Below are 16,991 nucleotides of genomic sequence, written 5' to 3' on the forward strand. Positions count from 1 at the left end.
TAGCTTGGTGTTCATCTGCCAGAAGACAACACAGGTGAGTTCCGAAAGGAAAAATAATTCAGAAAAGACAGTGACAATGGATGTGAGAACAGGAAGAATCAAGGGTCACCATCTCTCAGACATCGTATTGATAATACTACTTTTGGATGCTATGGAAATGTCACCACATCATGTTAATTTCTCCAGAACGCATAAAATTAATGTCCCAGAGCTACAGACCATTCCTGACTTCCTGCTTTCTCTTCAAGTACTTCGTTCAATAATTAAAATCTATTATATTCCTAAAGCAAACCACTTAGTAACACCTCAGCAGACATCAGGGAAGAGAGAAATGGAATTTTGATAGTAGGTCTCCTACTAAATTGAAATGAAATCAGCTTAATGCTAATTATTTTTCACATTCAGTTTCTATATTTACCAAATGGCCTAACTTTTGAAGTACCAGGTGAATTAACCATTAACTTTCCCTAGCTATCAACACTCAACTAACCCTTCAAGCCCTATTTCACCCCCCATCAGCTGTTTAAATTCCCTTACTCCAGCCCAATCACTCCCTTCTCTACTTCTATGTGTACTTTTGCTCATATAATTAGCATTTAATATATATATTTAATCAGAGAAGGCAATGGCAACCCACTCCAGTACTCTTGCCTGGAAAATCCCATGGACAGAGGAGCCTGGTAGGCTGCAGTCCATGGGGTCGCTAAGAGTCGGGCACGACTGAGCGACTTCACTTTCACTTTTCACTTTCATGCATTGGAGAAGGAAATGGCAACCCACTCCAGTGTTCTTGCTGGAGAATCCCAGGGACAGAGGAGCCTAGTGGGCTGCCGTCTATGGGGTCGCACAGAGTCAGATACGACTGAAGCGACTTAGCAGCAGCATATATATTTAATGCATTAAGTGTGTATCATACATGTGCCAGGCAATGATAGGAATCGAAAACAAAATGATTACTAATAATAGCTGAATTCACTGAATGCATACTAAGAGCAGATATTGTCCTAAGTGCTTTTGTGTATTGAAATTATTTAGACCTTGCAAATATGACCAATTCTACAGATGAAGCAAACTGATTCACTTAATAACTTACTCAGGATGACTCAGATTGTAAGTGATGGAACCAGAATTTAGACCCAGACAGCCTGGCTCTACAGCCCTGGAAATTAATCACTACAACTGCCTCTCCAAGTTCACATTTCAGGGCCTCAGAATTGAAAGACCCACATGGAATCAGAAGATGACACAGAAGTGTCATATGATTGAACATATCAAGGAAGGAGGACCAATACAGACTGGGAAAGTGTAGGAGGAATGTGTCAGGAAGGGCCAGAGGGCAGTGATATTCCAAGCATTTTTAATAGTTTAGTAACTGACACTACACCTAGATCTAAATTTCTCCCAGGGCTGAGTAGAGTTGTGTGTCATGCTAAAGTGCTTCAGTCATGTCCGACTCTTTGTGACCCCCTGGACTACAGCCCACCAGGCTCCTCTGTCCATGGCATTCTCCAAGCAAGAATACTAGAGTGGGTAGCCATGTCCTCCTCCAGGAGATCTTCCCAAGCCGGGATTGAACCCACATCTCTTACATCTCCTGCACTGACAGGCAGGTTCTTTACCACTAGCGCCACCTGGAAAGCCCACAGTTGTGTGATATCCTAAAAAATAATTTTGCCTGGGCACATAAGGAGTGGTAAACCAGTCCTCCAGGGCAGAAATGGCTACAGTGGAAAGGGCAGTGGGGACCACTGATCTGTATTTGCAGATTTCCTTTGCCAATTTCTATGGGGTGAATACTCTCACCATAGCAGATTTCAAGCTACCAACCAGACATCACTGAACTCATTTGGGATGAGATGGGTACTTTGGATGTCAAGTGCCGATTTGCGCTGGCACCAGCACACCCACTGTGTGAGTACCAGAAGCTGAGGGAGCCAAGAGTTCAGTGGGTACGGAAATACCACCCCTGAGGGAGAGAGGCTGAGGGCACTTAGGAGGGAGGGAACACCTGCTCGATCTCTAGAAGGCTGCAGCAGCCAGGACGGTACAGAAGTATTAAGGCCCCCACAGTAAACCAGGGGACAGGGATATAAACCACAGAACAAGGCAAGGAGCCCAGAGGAAAATAGTAGCACCAGAAGAGAGACTCAAGTTGAACACTAAGCCCAGTCAGAAGAGGAAACACCTGAGTTCAGGTAGGCACAGCCTTCAGGCAACATCCAACCAGGTCTTGAAGTCAAAGCACAAAATCCAGAGTGCCTTCTCTGCCAGCTCCCCTTCTAACACATCCAAGTTCCTCCCAGTGCCTCCTTGAGGCTCTCAGAGAAGGACCCCGTGTTGACCTCCACTGCAAGGCTTCCCACAGCACACTGTAATTATCCATGTAGATGCCTCCCACTCGGCTGGGAGCCCCTGCAGGCAAATAGCATATGATGTTGGCAAATTGATAGGCCAAATCTGGCCCACCACCTGCTTTTATAGGGTAGAGAAGCCAAGAATGGTATTCGCATCTTTAAATGGATGGGAGAAAAAAATCAAAAGAAAAATAATATAATACATGTAAATTATGTGAAATGCCAATTCAGTATCCATAAACAAAGTTTTATTGTAACACAGCCATGTCCTTCATTAACGTATTTCACACTACCATATGGCCCATAAAACCTAAAATGCTTACTCTCTGGTCCTTCACAGAAAAGTTTGCCAACTCTCAGCATGCCATGAGAAAGGAAACATTGAATCGATGCTTGATTAATGATTATCTGACCCTAGATGCATCCCCAGCCATTTTTTTAATCTCATAACTATCCAGACTTTCCTAGTTGGAGGACTCTGCTCACCCAGCAACCAGCTTTGTTTTCCAGCTTCCCCAAGCACTCTGCTACTAGTGAGAACCCAAATGAATCTTCCCAGATCAGTTGGTTCCAATCTGTCTGTATAAGGATTTCCAAATATGTACTTCTGTGGAATTTGACTAGGAGTTCTATTTTCCAAAAAATATATATATATATTCCAGAACTAAATTAGCTTAATAAATGTTGAGCTACAAACCGGTGCTGTGACAACCTAGAGGGGTGGCATGGAGTGGAAGGTGGGAGGGAGGTTCAAGAGGGAGGAGACATGTGTATATACCTGTGGCTGATTCATATTGACATATGGCAGAAACCAGTGTAACAGAGTAAAGCAGTTATCCCCCCAAGTGGCGTTAGTGGTAAAGAATTCGCCTGCCAATACAGGAGACATGAGGCATGGGTTTGATCCCTGGGTTGGGAAGATCTCCTGCAGAAGGAAACGGCAACCATGAAATATACCATGGAAATGAAAATTCCATTGTCCATATACCATGGACAGAGAAGCCTGGTGGGCTACATACAGTTCACAAGGTCGCAAAGAGTCAAACACGGATAAGCACACATACTCCCAAAAATAAATATAAAAATAAATAAATGTTGAGCTAAACATGCTTCTTCAGCACAGAATTCCACACAGCCTTTAATATACTGATGTCCCCTGTGAAACTCCAAGCAACATTTCCCAAACATTTGCTCTTTGAAATCTTTTTGTTGGCAACTGTTACTCAGAGTCCACTCTGGGAATCCAATTCTAAAGGAAGTAGAGATCTGACAAATATATTGTCATCAAGGCCACATGGAGAGCTCATTGTTTTTTATGGTATATCCCTAGAAACTGACACACTTCTGTTTTTAATATTTATTTATTTACTGCCACACTGGATCTTAGTCACAGCACACAGGATCTCTGATATTCAATCAATTGCAGCATGTGGGATCTTTATTTGCAGCATGCAAACTCTTAGTTGTGGCATGGGGGATCTAGTTCCCTGACCAGGGATCCAACCTGAGCCCCCTGCATGGGCAGCACAGTCTTAGCCACTCCACCACCAGGAAAGTCCTGCAAACTCACTGTCCCAACCCAAGTTATTTGGCTTAGCCATGACCACCACTCCCTGTCCTTGGCTGTGGGTAGCATAAACTACGTGGCAGCCACAGCCCGCATCACCCTGAAGAGAGGTCACTGCTCCACTGCCCCAAGATCCTGCCACGATTGTCACCTGCAATGCTAACTCCCTCCACTTATGTTAGAAGGTGCTAATATCACCTTCTCGGCAAGTCAGTTCACTTCAGTCACACAGTCATGTCCAACTCTTTGCAACCCCATGGACTGCAGCATGCCAGGCTTCCCTGTCCATCACCAACTCCTGGAGCTTACTCAAACTCATGTTCGTTGAGTCAGTGATGCCATCCAACCATCTCATCCTCTGTCATCCCCTTCTCCCGCCTTCAATCTTTCCCAGCATCAGGGTCTTTTCAAATAAGTCAGTTCTTCACATCAGGTGGCCAAAGTATTGGAGTTTCCGCTTCAGCATCAGTCTTTCCAATGAATATTCAGGACCTGATTTCTTTTAGGATGGACTGGTTGGATCTCCTTGCAGTCCCAGGGACTCTCAAGAGTCTTCTCCAATACCACACTTCAAAAGCATAAATTCTTTTGTGTATGGTGTTAGAAAGTGTTCTAGTTTCATTCTTTTACAAGTGGTTGACCAGTTTTCCCAGCACCACTTGTTAAAGAGATTGTCTTTTCTCCATTGTATATTCTTGCCTCCTTTGTCAAAGATAAGGTGTCCATAGGTGTATGGATTGATCTCTGGGCTTTCTATTTTGTTCCATTGATCTATATTTCTGTCTTTGTGCCAGTACCATACTGTCTTGATGACTCTGGCTTTGTAGTAGAGCCTGAAGTCAGGCAGGTTGATTCCTGCAGTTCCATTCTTCTTTCTCAAGAACGCTTTGCCTATTTGAGTTTTTTTTAATTTCCATATAAATTTTAAAATTATTTGTTCTAGCTCTGTGAAAAATACCATTGGTAGTTTGATAGGGATTGCATTGAATCTATAGATTGCTTTGGATAGTATACTCATTTTCATTATATTGATTCTTCCAATCCATGAACACGGTATATTTCTCCATCTATTAGTGTCCTCTTTGATTTCTTTCACCAGTGTTTTATAGTTTTCTATATATAGGTTTTTAGTTTCTTTAGGTAGATATATTCCTAAGTATTTTATTCTTTTCATTGCAATGGTGAATGGAATTGTTTCCTTAATTTCTCTTTCTATTTTCTCATTATTAGTGTATAGGAATGCAAGACACAAAAATAAACTCAAAATGGATTAAAGATCTAAATGTACGACCAGAAACTATAAAACTCCTAGAGGAGAACATAGGCAAAACACTCTCCAACATAAATCACTGCAGGATCCTCTATGACCCACCTCCCAGAATATTGGAAATAAAAGCAAAAGTAAACAAATGGGACCTATAAAATTAAAAGCTTCTGCACAACAAAGGAAACTCTAAGCAAGGTGAGAAGACAGCCTTCAGAATGGGAGAAAATAATAGCAAATGAAGCAACTGACAAATAATTAATCTCAAAAATATACAAGCAATTCATGCAGCTCAATTCCAGAAAAATAAATGACCCAATCAAAAACTGGGCCAAAGAACTAAACAGACATTTCTCCAAAGAAGACATAGAGATGGCTAACAAACACATGAAAAGATGCTCAACATCACTCATTACCAGGGAAATGCAAATCAAAACCACAATGAGGTACCATTTCACGCCAGTCAGAATGGCTGCTATCCAAAAGTCTACAAGAAATAAATCCTGGAGAGGGTGTGGAGAAAAGGAACCCTGTTACACTGTTGGTGGGAATGCAAACTAGTAAAGCCACTATGGAGAACAGTGTGGAGATTCCTTAAAAAAAAAAACTGGAAATAGAACTGCCTTATGATCCAGCAATCCCACCGCTGGGCATACACACCAAGGAAACCAGAATTGAAAGAGACACGTGTACCCCAATGTTCATCACAGCACTGTCTATAATAGCCAGGACATGGAAGCAACCTAGATGTCCATCAGCAGACGAATGGATAAGAAAGCTGTGGTGCATATACACAATGGAGTATTACTCAGCCATTGAAAAGAATACATTTGAATCAGTTCTAATGAGGTGGATGAAACTGGAGCCTATTATACAGAGTGAAGTAAGCCAGAAATAAAAATACCAATACAGTATACTAACGCATATATATGGAATTTAGAAAGATGGTAACGCTAACCCTGTATGCGAGACAGCAAAAGAGACTCAGATGTACAGAACAGTGTCTTGGATTCTGTGGGAGAGGGAGAGGGTGGGATGATTTGAGAGAATGGTATTGAAACATGTATAATATCATATATGAAACCAATCGCCAGTCCAGGTTCAATGCATGATACAGGATGCTTGGGGCTGGTGCACTGGGATGACCCAGAAGGATGGTATGGGGAGAATGGTGGGAGGGGGATTCAGGATGGGGAACACATGTACACCCGTAGCAGATTCATGTTGTTGTATGGCAAAACCAGTACAATAATTGTAAGGTAATTAGCCTCCAATTAAAATAAATAAATTTATATTAAAAAAATAAAAAATAAAGGCTTGTTATAGAATGAACACACACACACAAAAAAAACATAAATTCTTCAGTGCTCAGCTTTCTTTATAGTCTAACTCTCACATGCATACATGATTACTGGAAAAACCATAGCTTTGACTAGATGGACCTTTGTTGGCAAAGTAATGTCTCTACTTTTTAATATGCTGTCTAGGTTGGTCATAACTCTTCTTCCAAGGAGCAAGCATCTTTTAATTTCATGGCTGCAATCACCATCTGCAGTGATTTTGGAACCCCAAAAAATAAAGTCTGTCACTGTTTCCATTCTCGGCAAGGCTACCCTATATAAAATTACAATCTCTCCCCACCCAAGATTCTGGGTTTTTCCTTAACCTAACTATTTTTCCCCTAACACTTATTTCCTTCTAACAAGTTATGTAATTTACTTCTTTACTGTGTAAGTTCCATGAAGCAGAGGCTTTTTATCTGTCCCCAGTGTGTTCCAAGCACCTAGAGGAGTGCCTGACATATCACAGATACTCAATAACTATTTGTTGAAGGACTAACTGAGTGAATAAATGGTTATAGCCTCTGATTCCCCCTCTGATTTTGTACCCACGATCTAGGAAATAACAAGGGAGGGGCCAGATTGTGCAATGGTAAGATTTGCTTTCACTCTGAGATGGTGAAACATTACAAGGTTTTGACTACAGGAGGGAGATAATCTGACAGCATCTTTAGCCCAAGATGCTGGGAAGTGAATCCAGTAATTCAGATAAGAGATGATGGTGGCTTAGATCAGGAAGGAGTGGAAGTGATGAGAAGTGGTGAGAGTCTATTATAACTTAAAGGAACAGGCAGCTGAATTTGTTGTCAAGGAAGATGTAGTGTAAGGCGGGGTGGGGGAAGAGTTAAGGATAACTCCAAAATTTTTGGCCTAAGCAACTGGAAAGATAGAATTGCCAAAAACAGAGGTGAAAAAAAAAAAAACTGCAGGTGAAGTAAGTTTGGAGGAAGCAAGGGCAGGCTCCTACTGTACTCAGAATAAACCCAAATGCATAACCACAGCCTCCAGGTCCCTGCATGATCTGGCTTCTACCCGCCTGTCCAACTTCATCTCACGCCAACCACACCCCCGTCTTCCATCTTTCACAGTGCTCCAGGCACACCAGCCTCCTCACCGCCTTGAAGAAGCCAAGCTGTCTGCCACTTGAGGATCTCTTTGTACGCTGTTCTCTCTGCCTAAAACACAACCCCACTCTCCATCACAACCCACCTTCCTGCTTTAACCTTTCAGGTCTCAACTCACATGTCCCCTCCTCAGGTGGGAACTCTTGCCTGACTTCCCAATCAAGAGTTTATTTCCTCTGCAGCACCTACACATCTGTCCATCTTTTTTTTTTTTTTTTTTAACCTAGATGGTGATTGCAGCCATGAAATTAAAAGACGCTTACTCCTTGGAAGGAAAGTTATGACCAACCTAGACAGCATACAGTGGAGAATGAAAAAAGTTGGCTTAAAGCTCAACATTCAGAAAATGAAGATCATGGCATCTGGTCCCATCACTTCATGGGAAATAGATGGGGAAACAGTGGAAACAGTGTCAGACTTTATTTTTCTGGGCTCCAAAATCACCACAGATGGTGACTGCAGTCATGAAATTAAAAGACGCTTACTCCTTGGAAGGAAAGTTATGACCAACCTAGATAGAATATTCAAAAGCAGAGACATTACTTTGCAAACAAAGGTTCGTCTAGTCAAGGCTATGGTTTTTCCTGTGGTCATGTATGGATGTGAGAGTTGGACTGTGAAGAAGGCTGAGCGCCGAAGAATTGATGCTTTTGAACTGTGGTGTTGGAGAAGACTCTTGAGAGTCCCTTGGACTGCAAGGAGATCCAACCAGTCCATTCTGAAGGAGATCAGCCCTGGGTGTTCTTTGGAAGGAATGATGCTAAAGCTGAAACTCCAATACTTTGGCCACCTCATGCGAAGAGTTGACTCATTGGAAAAGACTCTGATGCTGGGAGGGATTGGGGGCAAGAGGAGAAGGGGACGACAGAGGATGAGATGGCTGGATGGCATCACTGACTCAATGGATGTGAGTCTGAGTGAACTCCGGAAGTTGGTGATGGACAGGGAGGCCTGGCGTGCTGCGATTCATGGGGTCGCAAAGAGTCGGACATGACTGAGCGACTGATCTGATCTGATCTGAGACAGCATATTAAAAAGCAGCAACATTACTTTGCCAACAAAGGTCCGTCTAGTCAAGGCTATGGTTTTTCCAGTGGTCATGTATGGATGCTAGAGTTGCACTATAAAGAAAGCTGAGCACCGAAGAATTGATGCTTTTGAACTGTGGTGTTGGAGAAGATTCTTGAGAGTCCCTTGGACTGCAAGGAGATCCAACCAGTCCATCCTAAAGGAGATCAGTCCTGGGTGTTCATTGGAAGGTCTGATGTTGAAGCTGAAACTCCAATACTTTGGCCCTCATGAGAAGAGTTGACTCATTGGAGAAGACCCTGATGCTAGGAAATATGGAGGGCAGGAGGAGAAGGGGATGACAGAGGATGAGATGGTTGGATGTAATCACCAACTCGATGGACATGGATTTGGGTGAACTCTGGGAGTTGGTGATGAACAGGCAGGCCCAGCGTGCTGCGGTTCATGGGGTTGCAAAGAGTTGGACACAACTGAGTGACTGAACTGAACACTTTTATTTTCCTTTATTCCTCCTCACATACAGAACTTTTCCACACACTAAATTTCTTGCAGCTATGAAGTCATTTGATATCGATCAGGTACCATTTTATCCCCTAAAACTTTGCTGGCATCAAAATATGACAGTTAACCAGTGTTAAATCTATAAAATATTTACATAGCACAGCACGTTCAAGCTTTAGACACTTGGCAATTAAACCACATAAAAACTGGACAAGACCCCCAACCTACATGTTCAGAATCAGGTGTTCACAGTCCCTATCTGGTGTCTGTACATGGTTCAAAAGGCAGCAGAGGCAACAGGCAGTTACTTAGAAAGACATGGACCACTATTATCTGGAAGTACATTATGTTATCCCAGTGTCATGTACCACTCCATGTTTCTCCAAGGTGGTCTCATAATTCTGGAATGGCAAGTCCTGCTGATACAAAATGAAGACAGACAACACAACGTTTACTCTGTGGAGACATCCTAACTCCTACTATGCATGTGTGGTGATCTTGAATGCAACTCGTCCTAAAAACTTGTCACGGTCATTCTGGGTTTTTAGGTTGGGTTATCCATCAATCTTGCACTCAACCATTACTTCTTCTACGTCACCATCACTACCAAAGCTGAGCTGGACGGCAACTAGTGGCTGCAGGTAGCTCCCATACAGTTTTTTTTCCATAATATGGAAAATATTTTAAATCTATCATTCCTTTGGGAGAATAAGTGGATAGAACTCCAGTGCTTTCACTCTTTCCAATACAGTCTATCCTTGGTTCTCCTTGAGGCTTTAATCCAATTTTTCTGTTCGTTTTCACAAGAATACAAGGGTTTCTTGCTTGGTAGCCATACGTGGGATCATCCACACCACTGCATGCTTCAAGTAAGGCAAGAGGAAACTGACACGCAGTGTATTCTAGACCCTTCTGCTCAAAAATTTCCGCTGGTACAATCTGTGAGATTCTTCTGTTCTTCTAAGCCATATGGCTTTAGAAATTTCTTAAGGTCATCAATGTACCCTTGATAGGATTCTGAATCAGACAGGCTGAATGAAAAGTCCAACACCGACAATGGTTTTGGAAAAACCATTTCAGTCTTGGACTAGGAACCTGGTCACAATATTTTGGAACCTCATTGTTCAGAGTCTGAAGCATGGCCCACATTGTGAATGAAAAGAGTGCAGCCAGGAACCCATAAAAGACTAGGCAGAAGAGCAAGATCAAACCTCAGCTCTTGGCGGTGCACCCCAGGAACTCTCCGGTGGTCCGGTTGTAGATAAAGAGCTTCCACTCGGCCAGGCTCTGGTTGACGTCCTCATGGTGTGTGTGCCGACTGCTAGGGGAGCGGCGGCCGCGGGGTTGGAAGCGGCGAGGAGCGTGGAGGCGCGTTGCGGCTCGAGCGGCGCCGCCCGGCGACGGGAACGGAACACTCGCTGCAATGAGAGCTCAAGCTGTCGGCGCTGCGGCGCGCCGGGCCGCCGCTCCGATGGTGGGAGCCTGACGTCTCCCATCTTCTTTCTTTATTTAATTTGACTACATCTTGTCTTCTCCACCAGCTTATGAGGTCCACGGCAGCAAGGACATGACTGTCTTTGGTCACAACTGCATACCAAGTGCCTGGCATATAATAAGAACTCAGTAAATGTTTATCAACTGGTTGGTTTGAAAAATAGTGTCCCTGTCTGGAGGGATCTAAGCTAAGCAGGCATTTGTCACTGAGGAAAATATAAAAAGCAAATGTTGCCAGGTGATTGAAAGAGAAGAATCATTCATTCATCACCTTCATTTCAGTTCAGTTCAGTTCAGTCGATCAGTCGTGTCCGACTCTTTGCAACCCCATGAACCGCAGCACGCCAGGCCTCCCTGTCCATCACCAACTCCCGGAATTCACCCAAACCCATGTCCATCGAGTCGGTGATGCCATCCAACCATCTCATCCTCTGTCGTCCCCTTCTCCTCCTGCCCTCCATATTTCCCAGCATCAGGGTCTTTTCCAATGAGTCAACTCTTCTCATGAGGTGGCCAAAGTATTGGAGTTTCAGCTTCAACATCAGACCTTCCAATGAACACCCAGGACTGATCTCCTTTAGGATGGACTGGTTGGATCTCCTCGCAGTCCAAGGGACTCTCAAGAGTCTTCTCCAAAATCACAGTTCAAAAGCATCAATTCTTTGGTGCTCAGCTTTCTTTATAGTGCAACTCTAGCATCCATACATGACCACTGGAAAAACCATAGCCTTGACTAGATGGACCTTTATTGGCAAAGTAATGTCTCTGCTTTTTAATATGCTGTCTAGGTTGGTCATAACTTTCCTTCCAAGGAGTAAGCGTCTTTTAATTTCATGGCTGCAGTCACCATCTGCAGTGATTTTGGAACCCAGAAAAATAAAGTCGGCCACTGTTCCCACAGTTTCCCCATCTATTTGCCATGAAGTGATGGGACCAGATGCCATGATCTTCGTTTTCTGAATGTTGAGCTTTAAGCCAACTTTTTCACTCTCCTCTTTCACTTTCATCAAGAGGCTTTTTAGTTCCTCTTCACTTTCTGCCATAAGGGTGGTGACATCTGCATATCTGAGGTTATTGTATTTCTCCCGGCAATCTTGATTCCAGCTTCCTTCATCACCTTAGCCACTATTTACTGAGCATCTACCATTGATGGAATAAGCCCTTTGTACTCTTCAAGAGAAACCACATTCGTGTTCCCTCTCAGTGCTGATGAGCTTTTAATCCAGTATGGCTGACCCCAAGGTGCCCTGAGCCTCCTGCTCTCTGCTTTGACCACTTTATATAGGGTAACTGGTACTTCACAGGTACAGCAGCATTTAAATTAACTTGCCTGGTGTTTTAATTTAGAAAGTTTGGTGGGGAGCATATTCTGATAATAATGCTAATACATTATGGCTTACTAAATGTGGGACACTGGTGAGAAAAATAATTACCATCCACACTTCTATTACCCAGGGAAAATTAGCGGGCCCTCCCTCCCCCTCAAGTCTTCACTCTTTCTTTTTTTCCTTTATTGTCAGTATTACTCAAAAGGCTCACAAGAGCACATGTCCAGAATTACTGGATAAAGTAGGATATTTGGGTGGGAAATTTTTGGATTGGTGAGAAAAATGATATTAGAGAAAGAATAATGAAAAAGCTGTGGGGGACACAAATTGCTTATTTATTAGAGATACACACGGACATTCTATGAGTCCAGAAAAAAATGAAGGAGAAGAATGGCAAAAAGTTTACAATTGATGCAGTTTTATGTCAGGTACATGAGCGTTCAATATAATATTCTCTTTATTTTTTAGTATGTTTGAAGTTTGAATTTTTCCATAATAAACATTTTTTTTCAAGTCTATTGTAGTAATCTGGGAAAACCTAGACATGGGTGGTAGCAGAGAAAATAGAAAAGAAAAGAAAAGATTGATTAATTCAATACATTTGACTTTGATAACAGATTTGATGCAACAATTTCAGCTGAGGGAAGAAGCATAACTGACTCATTTCTATAGCCTTGGAAATAGAACAATGTCATTAAAGAGAATCTGTCTATAGATTCCTGAACTTTAAACAATGTACCTCATTGGCCTGTATGTATGGAAATTAATAAACTATGTAAGTTAAAAAAAAAAGAAGGGTATTTGGGGGATTCTAATTATTCAGATATATGCTAGGAAAAGAGGGAACTAAAGTCCTCCTTACTCATAACTGATGGGAATTAATTGGGGATGAATTGAAGATAGAGTATTAAAAGCTTCAGAGTTTGGACTTGCTTCCAGTTCACTTGCTCAAATCAGTTTCTACGCCTTACCTCTGTCTCCCCATCAGAAATGCCAATGAGCCTGCAGTACCTCACACTATAGCAATTCAGCAAATACTGCCCTGAAATCAAGAGTAAATGTAGTACCTCCCAGAACAATGAAACAGATTCACAAGCCATATTTGGTCATCTTTCCCATAAGATGGGAAACTGTTTGAAATACGAATCATCCCATACAGGACACCTACTCTGAACTAGCTACAGTGCTGGACACTTTCCATAACTTACTGAATCTTCACAATGGCCCTAGAGGCAAGAAGTGGCTTCACATGGCAGAGGAAGACACTGAAGCTCAGCCAGGTAAGTGAATGTCCAGGGTCCCACTTGACAAGTGCCTGGATCAAGCTAGAATTCATCTGTCTCTGGCTCCAAGGCCTTGTTGAGCTATACTGATAGACTTTGCCTTGACTGTGAACCGTGGGGATACAAGGAGGACTTTCCCTGTGTTGGATTTAAAACTGCTCATGAACCCACAGTGCTGAGTACAGACTATCTAAAGGGAACTAGGGAAAACATCAAATTAATTGAGATCATCACAGGGTGAGATTCCTACTTAATAGACTAACCACACTGGGGACCCGGCCTCAATACAGCCAGAATTGCAAACCACTGTCTTGTCTCATTCAGGGAATGCATTTGGACGTCTAGCTCCCTGCTACCACCTTTGATGACAGTGTGTTCAATAATCCACACTTGGGTAAGGGACTGGGCCACTGAGAGATGGGTGAGGCCCTTTTGGGAGCCCCAGGTCATGTCATGTTCCACTTTGACCTCAGTTCCAGAGGGAGAGGTCAGAGGCTGGATATGGGAACAGGATAGACCCCACAAACACACAAGCTTGTTTTGCCCCCAGAAGTGCACTGTGTTCCCTAGAAATGCTATGGGTGGGAGGGAAGTGAGGGCCAAAGAGTCAGGAGCTGCATCTGCTGACTAAGGGGAGTTTTCCAACTGAAACAATTAAGCAAGGACACGGGTGCCCTGAGAAGATTTTCCTATTTCCCGTCTTGCTGGGACCTCAGCCTTCCTTCGGCTTACACACTTTGCCTCCTCTTTGAACACTGAGTGAGGTATGTTGCTTTCCTTTCCAATGCAGGACAGGTGACCTCAGGTTTAGTGAGAGCCTCATCACGTGAAATACTCAGAAGAGGCTGGATGAACATCTGACGGGGACAGCAGGGACTTGGTTCAGATCTGACACGGGGTATTCATTCAACCTCTCGTGTTCAAATGCACCAACTGTTGAGCTGAACTAGTGCACGAAGCAGGCCTGATCCCTTCGTGGAATTGACAGGTCAGGGGAGAAGACAGGCATGAGAACAAAGGCAGAAAGAAACATGTAATTACCAACTGTGGTGGTGCCATGAGTCCAAGAAGAGGGGGTATGAAGAATAACAACATGAGAATAAAGAACTTCAAGGAGGGTTCAACTTGTGTTTTAAACAGTTCATTGAGCCAGTTGGAGGCCATTTGGAAGCCATCTCATGGACCTTGGGGAAGGGTGCTATGCCTTGAACCAGGTGCTGGTGGTAGAAGTAGGGTAAAGCGATCCTATTGGATGCTTTTTTTTTTTTTTTTTTGCCACATATTCAGATAAAAGAATGCTGTGTAGAAATGAAAGTGGATAAACATGAGATTCACATGGATGAATCTCACAAAATAACAATGAAAAGTGAAACAAAATGCAACTTGCAGTGGGATCTTAGTTCCCAGACCAGGGATTAAACCGGTGGCCCCTGCAGTGGCAGTGTAGAGTCCTAATCACTGGACCACCACGGAAGTCCCTGGATGCATATTTTGGACACAGAATTGCCAGGACTTGGTGGGACTGGAGAGGTGAGGGCTGGGAGGAAAGGTGAGGAAATGGAGATGACACCCAAGTTTGGGACTGGCTAAGAGCATCTGAAACTGTATGTTTAGAATACTGTAAGATTTCCAGGTGATGGGGCTTCAAAATGCACACTAATAGGCAAGAAGTGGGGCCAGCTATCTCTTGGAGAAACACAGAGCCACCAGGGACTAGAGGCCTTGCTACCTAAAATACCTTTCTGCTGTTGGGGCTGAAAGGAGAAGCAAGTGAGGTTTTACCCAGGTGACCCAACCTCCTTTCTGTTCTCCCCCTTCCAGGATCCCAGGATTCCTACACTACCTCCAGCCAGTACGTCATTTGGGAGATAAACATAAAACAGTTCTACAATCAGTAAGAAAAACATAGACGACCCAATAGAAAATGGGCAAGAGATGTGAACAGGCCTTTCACAATAAAAGGATATCCAAGTTGCCAATAAACATGTGAAAAGGTGCTCAACTGCATTAGTTATTAGAGAAACACAGAATAAAACTATGATGAACCTACCCACCAAACAGCTAAGATGAAAAAAGCTAATGATACCAGTTGCTGGCAAAGATCCAGAGCAGCAAACTCTCTTCTAAATTATGAATGGGAATTTAAATTGACACAACTACTTTGGAAAAAGTGTTTGACAGCATCTACTAAAGCTGAATATATATATACCTCACAACCCAGCAATCCACTCCTGTGCATTCATCCAATGATATATATATGTATTTGTGTCAGAAGATACATATGAGGATGTTTTGAGGGGCACTATTCATAACAAAAACTGGGGGAAATTCAGGTGTACATCCACAAGAGAATGGACTAGTTGTAACATATTCAGATAAAAGAATGCTGTGTAGAAATCAAAGTGGCTAACCAACACTGCATGTAAGAGCATGGATGAATCTCACAAAATAAACGTTGAAAAGTGAAAAAAAATGCAAAATTTTCTATGGTTCAACTTACATGAAGTTCAAAAACTGGCAAAACTGGTGATAAAAGCCAGGAGAGTAGAAGCCTTTGGAGAGGGGGTGATGTGGTTAAGACCAGATATGAGGATGTTTCTCTGATGCTGGTAATGTTCTTTTTCTTAATCTGGGTGTCTGCTACATGGGCGAGTCCATTTCATTAAAACCATTAACCTGTGCCTTGTGGTTTGTCTACATTGAAACTTATTTATGCTATACATCAATAACATATACTCTAAAAACATCTTTTGGGAGAGTGTTTGCCTATGGCAGGCCGGGGCAATACAGCTACAATAAATAACCAAAAGCATAGTCGAGGATAACCAAGGTCATAGCCGATCAGTGCCAAGCACCAACTTAAAAGAATGAGCGTGAAAAATACTATTAATAGATTGTAAAACCCCTTTAAAATGTTTATTTTCTGAGCCTTGAGGTACTGTTATCACAGCATTTGGCTGCCAACTTAGGTTTTGTCTATATGATTTGGTTGTATTTTGGAAGTTTACAAAGGCATTGTTGCATCCTTTCCAAGGCAGGCTTTTGTACACATATACATGTACACACCCATCTACCCACAAGGATATATACTGTACACAATGTAGCTTGTGACTATAAAACAATGAGAATGATTCCCATAACCACCCACAAAATGAGTCTGACTATTTTATCATCACACCTGCTCTATGTGTGCATGCTCCCTGCCACTGACTGCTCATTAAAGAAATCCAAAAATGATTTGAGAAGCTGGCCTGGTCATCAAAAAACTGTGCTATGAAATGAAAAAAAAACACATTCTCTGGGGCCCACAATTTATCTATGTGCCCCTGGCCAAGTGATTCAACCTCTTAGACTCTGTTTTGGCTCATATAAAATGGCGGAAATTCTACATAAATTGTGAGACTGGAGCAAGAATTAAAGAAAACAATTTACAGGAAAGTGCCTGCTATGTATTAAGCCCTTAACAAATGTTAGACAGCTGCAGTAACCTAGCAGATAGTTTATCTTGCAATTCTACTCATTTAAAAGTAAATACATTAATAGTCTCTATTTTTTTCCACAGTTGAGTGAGAACAAAAGTTCAGGTCTTTTGAACTTGCTTTATAGACATTTTCAGAAAATGTTTAAAAATATGCCAACCCTGTCATTTCAGAAAGAAAAGCAGACACATACAGAGAAGAAGAGCATTGGAACCTTAAATTTGAAGT

General features: G+C 42.5%; 1 protein-coding gene and 1 pseudogene across 4 annotated transcripts in view; both read right to left on the reverse strand.

The window, feature by feature from the left end:
• The window catches only part of PDE1C (phosphodiesterase 1C), a 642,269-nt gene that overhangs the window by 560,980 nt on the left and 64,298 nt on the right, over positions 1 to 16,991 (reverse strand). The gene's annotated exons all lie outside the window — the stretch shown is intronic.
• The window catches only part of LOC147374185 (sodium/potassium-transporting ATPase subunit beta-3 pseudogene), a 57,755-nt pseudogene continuing 50,332 nt past the window's right edge, over positions 9,569 to 16,991 (reverse strand).

The sequence above is a fragment of the Bos grunniens genome, chromosome 4, assembly GCF_055505025.1.
Source record: "Bos grunniens cultivar Pamir isolate PY7600 chromosome 4, Bosgru_T2T1.0, whole genome shotgun sequence".
In the NCBI taxonomy this organism is placed as follows: Eukaryota; Metazoa; Chordata; class Mammalia; order Artiodactyla; family Bovidae; genus Bos; species Bos grunniens.